Raw genomic sequence first — 9976 nt, forward strand, 5'->3', positions numbered from 1 at the left:
CAGGGACATCGACTGTGAACAAACACTATCACAGTGGTCGATTCAGCGACAGTGATCGACCGATTGTGGCGTGGTCGATCATGTGTAACTGGTATGAACCGGGAGCGATCGAGCGACGGAGGGATGGAAGATGAGGAGGAACGGCAGGGAGGGTGCACCATCCTCACGAGCAAACAACAGAACCCACCATGATGGTTGACCTGCTCAACCCTGCAACCCTCACCTCACCTACTACACCCACACCTGCCTCACTCAGTAGCATCATACACCTGCCTCACCATACACTCAGTAGCATCATACACCTGCCTCACCATACACTCAGTAGCATCATACACCTGCCTCACCATACACTCAGTAGCATCATACACCTGCCTCACCATACACTCAGTAGCATCATACACCTGCCTCACCATACACTCAGTAGTATCATACACCTGCCTCACCATACACTCAGTAGCATCATACACCTGCCTCACCATACACTCAGTAGTATCATACACCTGCCTCACCATACACTCAGTAGCATCATACACCTGCCTCACCATACACTCAGTAGTATCATACACCTGCCTCACCATACACTCAGTAGCATCATACACCTGCCTCACCATACACTCAGTAGCATCATACACCTGCTCACCAACATTTCCCAATTCAGAGCATCAAACCTCCCTACTTAATGTAGTTTTTGTTTTTTTTTTTGGACACAACCCCGGTTGCACCCCAAACTGGAATTAATTGTAAAAACCAAGAGGATAATGTCCTAAATAATCCATTTAGAAACAGGGGTACCAAAACACTCATGGTTAGGAATATAAAATGCCACCTAATCAGTGGATTTTACCACTACATACATTTAGAGCATATTTTACCCCTGTCACTAACATGTTTCCAGAGTCAGATGCAGGAAGGTTCCGTACTAGAAGTGTGGGTTTGGGGGTGTTGGTTGTGTTGTTGGTGGTGTTGGTGGAAAATTGTTTATGGGTGTGTTTGGTTATTTTGGTGTGGTGTTTGGAAATTGTTTGTGGTGTGTTTGGTATTGTTTGTGTGTGTTTGGTTTGTTTGTGGTGTGTTTGTACCACTTTGACACAAACATGGATTTTGGGTAAAAGTACACAGCAGTGATTTTGGTACCATAAATGTCCTTAGAGCAGTGGGTTTTTTACCAAGATACAATTGATAGGTTTTGGTACCAATGAATGCCTTAGATGCAGTGGATTGTTTGGTACCACAAATACACTTAGATGCAGTGGTTTTTTGGGTACCACATGTACACTTAGATGCAGTGGATTTTTGGGTACCACTACATACACTAGATGCAGTGGATGTTTGGTACCACTATATACACTTAGATGCAGTGGATGTTTGGTACCACTAGTACACTTAGATGCAGTGGATGTTTGGTACCACTATGTACACTTAGATGCATGGATGTTTGGTACCAACTATGTACACTTAGATGCGTGGATGTTTGGTACCACTACTACACTTAAAATGCAGTGGATGTTTGGTACCACTATGTACACTTAGATGCAGTGGATGTTTGGTACCACTACGTACACTTAGATGCAGTGGATGTTTGGTACCACTATGTACACTTAGATGCAGTGGATGTTTGGTACCACTACGTACACTTAGATGCAGTGGATGTTTGGTACCACTATGTACACTTAGATGCAGTGGATGTTTGGTACCACTATGTACACTTAGATGCAGTGGATGTTTGGTACCACTATGTACACTTAGATGCAGTGGATGTTTGGTACCACTATGTACACTTAGATGCAGTGGATGTTTGGTACCACTATGTACACTTAGATGCAGTGGATGTTTAGTACCACTATGTACACTTAGATGCAGTGGATGTTTGGTACCACTATGTACACTTAGATGCAGTGGATGTTTGGTACCACTATGTACACTTAGATGCAGTGGATGTTTGGTACCACTATGTACACTTAGATGCAGTGGATGTTTGGTACCACTATGTACACTTAGATGCAGTGGATGTTTGGTACCATTATGTACACTTAGATGCAGTGGATGTTTGGTACCACTATGTACACTTAGATGCAGTGGATGTTTGGTACCACTATGTACACTTAGATGCAGTGGATGTTTGGTACCATTATGTACACTTAGATGCAGTGGATGTTTGGTACCACTATGTACACTTAGATGCAGTGGATGTTTGGTACCACTACGTACACTTAGATGCAGTGGATGTTTGGTACCACTATGTACACTTAGATGCAGTGGATGTTTGGTACCATTATGTACACTTAGATGCAGTGGATGTTTGGTACCACTATGTACACTTAGATGCAGTGGATGTTTGGTACCACTATGTACACTTAGATGCAGTGGATGTTTGGTACCATTATGTACACTTAGATGCAGTGGATGTTTGGTACCACTATGTACACTTCTCTCTACAGTGACACCTCGCGTGGTCTATTCCTGCTGCAGTAGTTTGTCTGAGAGGTTTTGTGAACATGTGTGGGCAACACCAGACCAACACTTGTGTGTGTGTGTGTGTGTGTGTGTGTGTGTGTGTGTGTGTGTGAAGGGAATACCTGAGCAACACGTGACACGTGGTGGGGGTAGGCGGGGTGAGTAGGGGGGTTGGCGGGGTGAGTAGGGGGGGTTGGCGGGGTGAGTAGGGGGGGTTGGCGGGGTGGTGGAGGGTTGGTGGAGTAGGTGTGTGTGAGGGGAGTACCTGAGCAACACGTGGTGGGGATTGGCGTGGTGGTGGGGGTTGGCGGGGTGGTGGGGGTTGGCGGGGTGTTGGGTGGATTGGCGTGGTGGTGGGGGTTGGTGTGGTGGTGGGGGTTGGCGTGGTGGTGGGGGTTGGCGGGGTGGTGGGGGTTGGCGTGGTGGTGGGGGTTGGCGGGGTGGTGGGGGTTGGCGTGGTGGTGGGGGTTGGCGTGGTGGTGGGGGTTGGCGGGGTGGTGGGGCGTTGGCGGGGTGGTGGGGGTTGGCGTGGTGGTGGGGGTTGGCGTGGTGGTGGGGGTTGGCGGGGTGGTGGGGGTTGGCGTGGTGGTGGGGGTTGGCGTGGTGGTGGGGGTTGGCGGGGTGGTGGGGGTTGGCGTGGTGGTGGGGGTTGGCGTGGTGGTTGGGGTTGGCGGGGTGGTGGGGGTTGGCGGGGTGGTGGGGGTTGGCGTGGTGGTGGGGGTTGGCGTGGTGGTGGGGGTTGGCGTGGTGGTTGGGGTTGGCGTGGTGGTGGTGCGGGTGAGGGGAGCAGCGGTGTTCGCGACCTTAATGCCGCCGACTGGGAGACATTACAGCCTCTCCCTCCCTCCCTCCTGCACCCTGAACCACACACTCCTGGGAGCTGACTCCCTCCCTCCCTGACCTCCTGCCACAGTCTCGTCCTCACACAGGAGGGCCGACAAGCTGCCTGCTGGCATACAGTAGGATCACAGGTAAGCCAGTTTCTCATGGAAAGTTTCAGCAAGCTGGTTATATCCTACATAAGGTCAACACTAGATCATGCTTCTCACGTTTGGTCACCACACCAAATGAAGTACAAAGAGCTAACAGAGGAGGTGCAGAGGAAGGAAAAAATATGTGTTACCAGAATCAAAAGAGATGAGTTACAGGGCAAGTCTGTAGGTTTGTCCACCATGGAAGAGAGAAGAGTATGGGATGACCTGATCATACCATTTAAATCTTTAAAACAGGTTCATGACGTTGACCGTGAAATTGGCTCAACAAGACCTTGCAACAGGACAGCCAGAGGACATAATGAAGTAAAGAAAATAATTAGATGTACTGAAGTACGATGGTGATAGATAGTACAAGTGAGGTGGATCATGTAGTGGACTGTGTTATGACCCTGTGTATATATATGGGCAACATACACAAGATGATAAAGTTGTTTGATAGTTAAGAATGTTAAAGAAATGCCCCATGAGTGTGCCACTCTTTCCACGTACGGTGAAAATAGGTAATAACACACACACACACACACACACACACACACACACACACACACACACACACACACTAGCCTCCGTGCTGTTGTGGTTAACGTGACTGACCTCGAACCAACACAGGTCCGCCCGGGTTCAGTCCCGCATGGGTTCGAATCCTGGGAGCAACAGTCAGCCCACACCCAATCTGTGTTCATCCTCCGATCTAGGCTGGTCGTTAGATCGCACATTCACCATAACCCACACTATGCACCTCTCTCGACGCACACGGAAACTTCCGACAGACGTAGATATCCCAGCTTCGTATGGCGTTACTTGTGACTCATGTCCATGATGAGAGAGAACCCTTTGTGATGGGGAAACAAAGACACATTAACATGTCTCACTACGACCTCTAACGAGGTCCTCTATGGGGCGGCCAACAGGTCCTGGGGAAACACACCATGCCTAATGATGATGAGCCTGACGCACACAAGATATATCTTCATAAAATATGAGTTTAGATTCTTCTGTTATGAAAAGTCTGTGTTTTCAGTGTCGTCAGATTCATAAACAGAAGCGACTTTGAGGAGCACCGAAAGCAGGAGCTGTCCAGGGGTGGTAGGAGGTTAACTGTCTCGTTCCGTAACAGCTGTATACGTCGTCCCTTCCTCGCCAGAACCGGATCTTCCTGCCGCTGTGCACGACCATCACCTGCGCCAGATGAGCGCAGTCCTCACCCACCCACTACAACTGAACCTTAATGAGAGTGTTACTTGCATCGAAGTGGCTCTCCGATGTAAGTAACTCTTCCCGACACCCTTACAAGAGATCCCTGGCGAGGCGCTACACTCCACGATAAGACAAGAGGTGCTACACCCCACGTCAAGAAGTAACGTGCCACATGCCACGTCAAGACAACAAATGCTGCACTCCTCGTCAAGACATAGCTAGTCGTATTCCTTGCAAGACGAGTGGTGCTACACTTCACGTCAAGACGTGAAGTGTCCAATACCACGTCAAGATGAGAGGTAACGTCCTCCATGTCTAGGCACCAGGCCCAACACACCATCTTACTTTTCCTGACGTCCTCAGAAACGAATTTAGCAACGACACTAAGATGAACCAGCGTCCGGTATACAGAACTCCCTATGTCCCTAAAACTGGACCTACTTTGGGTGGAGAGGAGTGACGGGGCCTGTGGTGGTGGTGGAGGTGGTGGTGAGAGCCTGGCAGGGAGGAGTGGTTGTGAGGTCGAGCGGCTGAGGTGTGGTTTGGAAAGCTCCAGCAGCCAGTCCGCTTATATACCCAAGCTGATGTATCGGTGGCCCGCCGCGCCGCCGCCCCCGCCGCCTGCACTTCGATAGCTTTGTGAATCATCTCTTATGTGTATCACTTGGGTTCTTAATTTTATGATTATGTGTCTTTCGTAATCCTCCAAGTGGCCTGTGTGCTTTAAAGGAGTTTTGAGTTTCACTCATTTTCCTACATATCATCTGCGACAGAGGCAGGAAAAGTGTTTGTATAATTCTTTGTGCGACAAAAGATGACAGACTATCTCCCTGACAGCGTAGGTGGAGGCTAATTTGGGACGACGTGAGTATCTGTGATCCTTCCATATCTGCCGCAACCCACTCCGTCGGTAGTCTCTGTCGCAGCCCTATCGCAGCCCTGAGGTCAAACAAGTACTCGACAGCAACATCTACCGACTCTCCTGTAAGTAATTAATGAAAAATCAAAATAATGAATTCAAAACTACGAGTTTCCCAGCTGTACTGGCCTTAAGGTCCAGTAGATTTCCTGTCGTGTCTCCTGATCACAGACACGATATATGACCATAATTTACCGTCGTGGTGGTGGTGTTGGTCGTCCTGCTCGCTGACGTCATCGTGTGCATTATGTACTAACCAATATTAGGAACATGATCAGTAGTCACTTGGTATCTAGGATACATGAATTTAGAAGAAAACGGAGATGATAGGTGAGTAGAGAATGGTTTGAAGGATGTCACAAGTATAGGCAGTTCTCACTGGATAGATGGTGGAGGTAGGAAAGTTTCCTATACCGGGGGGTAAATGACGCGTGTGTGAGGGTTTCTACAAAAATGGAAGCACGTATGTGTAAGGGTTCCTACAGGGAAGGAAGGACGTGTGTGAAGGTCTGCAGACAGTACATAGGAAGGACAGACAACTAGAAACTTGATGGTCCATGACGAGATTATCTGTAAGAAGAATAAAAAGTTAGAATAGAAATAAAAAGCTAAATGTAGTAGTAGAAACATCTCTGCACCCACCTTCTCTCTCTGGCTCAACTGAGATAAAATGAGAAAAAAGAAACCTAAGTAGTGTGGAGAATCCTATATGGTTGCCCTTAACATATCCGAAGCCTTTGACAGTGTGTGCCATCGTGGTCTCATATATATATATATATATATATATATATATATATATATATATATATATATATATTTTTTTTTTTTTTTTTTTGCTTTGTCGCTGTCTCCCGCGTTTGCGAGGTAGCGCAAGGAAACAGACGAAAGAAATGGCCCAACCCACCCCCATACACATGTATATACATACGTCCACACACGCAAATATACATACCTACACAGCTTTCCATAGTTTACCCCAGACGCTTCACATGCCTTGATTCAATCCACTGACAGCACGTCAACCCCGGTATACCACATCGCTCCAATTCACTCTATTCCTTGCCCTCCTTTCACCCTCCTGCATGTTCAGGCCGCGATCACACAAAATCTTTTCACTCCATCTTTCCACCTCAATTTGGTCTCCCTCTTCTCCTCGTTCCCTCCACCTCCGACACATATATCCTCTTGGTCAATCTTTCCTCACTCATTCTCTCCATGTGCCCAAACCATTTCAAAACACCCTCTTCTGCTCTCTCAACCACGCTCTTTTTATTTCCACACATCTCTCTTACCCTTACGTTACTTACTCGATCAAACCACCTCACATCACACATTGTCCTCAAACATCTCATTTCCAGCACATCCATCCTCCTGCGCACAACTCTATCCATAGCCCACGCCTCGCAACCATACAACATTGTTGGAACCACTATTCCTTCAAACATACCCATTTTTGCTTTCCGAGATAATGTTCTCGACTTCCACACATTCTTCAAGGCTCCCAGAATTTTCGCCCCCTCCCCCACCCTATGATCCACTTCCGCTTCCATGGTTCCATCCGCTGCCAGATCCACTCCCAGATATCTAAAACACTTCACTTCCTCCAGTTTTTCTCCATTCAAACTCACCTCCCAATTGACTTGACCCTCAACCCTACTGTACCTAATAACCTTGCTCTTATTCACATTTACTCTTAACTTTCTTCTTTCACACACTTTACCAAACTCAGTCACCAGCTTCTGCAGTTTCTCACATGAATCAGCCACCAGCGCTGTATCATCAGCGAACAACAACTGACTCACTTCCCAAGCTCTCTCATCCCCAAATGACTTCATACTTGCCCCTCTTTCCAAAACTCTTGCATTCACCTCCCTAACAACCCCATCCATAAACAAATTAAACAACCATGGAGACATCACACACCCCTGCCGCAAACCTACATTTACTGAGAACCAATCACTTTCCTCTCTTCGTACACGTACACATGCCTTACATCCTCGATAAAAACTTTTCACTGCTTCTAACAACTTGCCTCCCACACCATATATTCTTAATACCTTAATATATATATATATATATATATATATATATATATATATATATATATATATATATATATATATATATATATATATATATATATTATATATATATATATATATATATATATATATATATATATATATATATATATATATATATATATATATTTTTTTTTTTTTTTTTATACTTTGTCGCTGCCTCCCGCGTTTGCGAGGTAGCGCAAGGAAACAGACGAAAGAAATGGCCCAACCCCCCCCCCATACACATGTATATACATACGTCCACACACGCAAATATACACACCTACACAGCTTTCCATGGTTTACCCCAGACGCTTCACATGCCTTGATTCAATCCACTGACAGCACGTCAACCCCGGTATACCACATCGCTCCAATTCACTCTATTCCTTGCCCTCCTTTCACCCTCCTGCATGTTCAGGCCCCGATCACACAAAATCTTTTTCACTCCATCTTTCCACCTCCAAATTGGTCTCCCTCTTCTTCTCGTTCCCTCCACCTACGACACATATATTCTCTTAGTCAATCTTTCCTCACTCATTCTCTCCATGTGCCCAAACCATTTCAAAACACCCTCTTCTGCTCTCTCAACCACGCTCTTTTTATTTCCACACATCTCTCTTACTCTTACGTTACTTACTCGATCAAACCACCTCACATCACACATTGTCCTCAAACATCTCATTTCCAGCACATCCATCCTCCTGCGCACAACTCTATCCATAGCCCACGCCTCGCAACCATATAACATTGTTGGAACCACTATTCCTTCAAACATACCCATTGTGTGAGGAAGTACCAGGAGAGACTGAGTACAGAATGGAAAAAGGTGAGAACAATGGAAGTAAGGGGAGTGGGGGAGGAATGGGATGTATTTAGGGAATCAGTGATGGATTGCGCAAAAGATGCTTGTGGCATGAGAAGAGTGGGAGGTGGGTTGATTAGAAAGGGTAGTGAGTGGTGGGATGAAGAAGTAAGATTATTAGTGAAAGAGAAGAGAGAGGCATTTGGACGATTTTTGCAGGGAAAAAATGAAATTGAGTGGGAGATGTATAAAAGAAAGAGACAGGAGGTCAAGAGAAAGGTGCAAGAGGTGAAAAAGAGGGCAAATGAGAGTTGGGGTGAGAGAGTATCATTAAATTTTAGGGAGAATAAAAAGATGTTCTGGAAGGAGGTAAATAAAGTGCGTAAGACAAGGGAGCAAATGGGAGCTTCAGTGAAGGGGGCTAATGGGGAGGTGATAACAAGTAGTGGTGATGTGAGAAGGAGATGGAGTGAGTATTTTGAAGGTTGGATGAATGTGTTTGATGATAGAGTGGCAGATATAGGGTGTTTTGGTCGAGGTGGTGTGCAAAGTGAGAGGGTTAGGGAAAAAACAGAGAAGAGGTAGTAAAAGCTTTGCGGAAGATGAAAGCCGGCAAGGCAGCAGGTTTGGATAGTATTGCAGTGGAATTTATTAAAAAAGGGGGTGACTGTATTATTAACTGGTTGGTAAGGTTATTTAATGTATGTATGACTCATGGTGAGGTGCCTGAGGATTGGCGGAATGCGTGCATAGTGCCATTGTACAAAAGAAGGAACAGAGAATTGGGCCAGGTGAGGGTATTCCCTCAAAGGCCCAGTCCTCTGTTCTTAACGCTACCTCGCTAATGCGGGAAATGGCGAATAGTTTGAAAGAAAGAATATATATATATATATATATATATATATATATATATATATATATATATATATATATATATATATATATATATATATATATATATATATATATATATATATATATATATATATATATATATATATGGTTGTTTAATTTGTTTATGGATGGGGTTGTTAGGGAGGTGAATGCAAGAGTTTTGGAAAGAGGGGCAAGTATGAAGTCTGTTGGGGATGAGAGAGCTTGGGAAGTGAGTCAGTTGTTGTTCGCTGATGTTACAGCGCTGGTGGCTGATTCATGTGAGAAACTGCAGAAGCTGGTGACTGAGTTTGGTAAAGTGTGTGAAAGAAGAAAGTTAAGAGTAAATGTGAATAAGAGCAAGGTTATTAGGTACAGTAGGGTTGAGGGTCGAGTCAATTGGGAGGTGAGTTTGAATGGAGAAAAACTGGAGGAAGTGAAGTGTTTTAGATATCTGGGAGTGGATCTGGCAGCGGATGGAACCATGGAAGCGGAAGTGGATCATAGGGTGGGGGAGGGGGCGAAAGTTCTGGGAGCCTTGAAGAATGTGTGGAAGTCGAGAACATTATCTCGGAAAGCAAAAATGGGTATGTTTGAAGGAATAGTGGTTCCAACAATGTTGTATGGTTGCGAGGCGTGGGCTATTGATAGAGTGGTGCGCAGGAGGATG

At 45.7% G+C, this 9976-nt stretch overlaps 1 protein-coding gene across 1 annotated transcript in view; it reads right to left on the reverse strand.

The window, feature by feature from the left end:
• Nucleotides 1-5184, reverse strand: part of LOC139759636 (uncharacterized) — a 19527-nt gene extending 14343 nt beyond the window's left edge. The window contains exon 1 of the mRNA XM_071682013.1: nt 5088-5184. The gene's annotated coding sequence lies outside the window, so the exon portion shown is untranslated. The remainder of the gene's footprint in view (nt 1-5087) is intronic.
• Between the last annotated feature and the right edge of the window lie 4792 nt (nt 5185-9976).

This window comes from Panulirus ornatus, chromosome 3, assembly GCF_036320965.1.
Source record: "Panulirus ornatus isolate Po-2019 chromosome 3, ASM3632096v1, whole genome shotgun sequence".
NCBI lineage: Eukaryota > Metazoa > Arthropoda > Malacostraca > Decapoda > Palinuridae > Panulirus > Panulirus ornatus.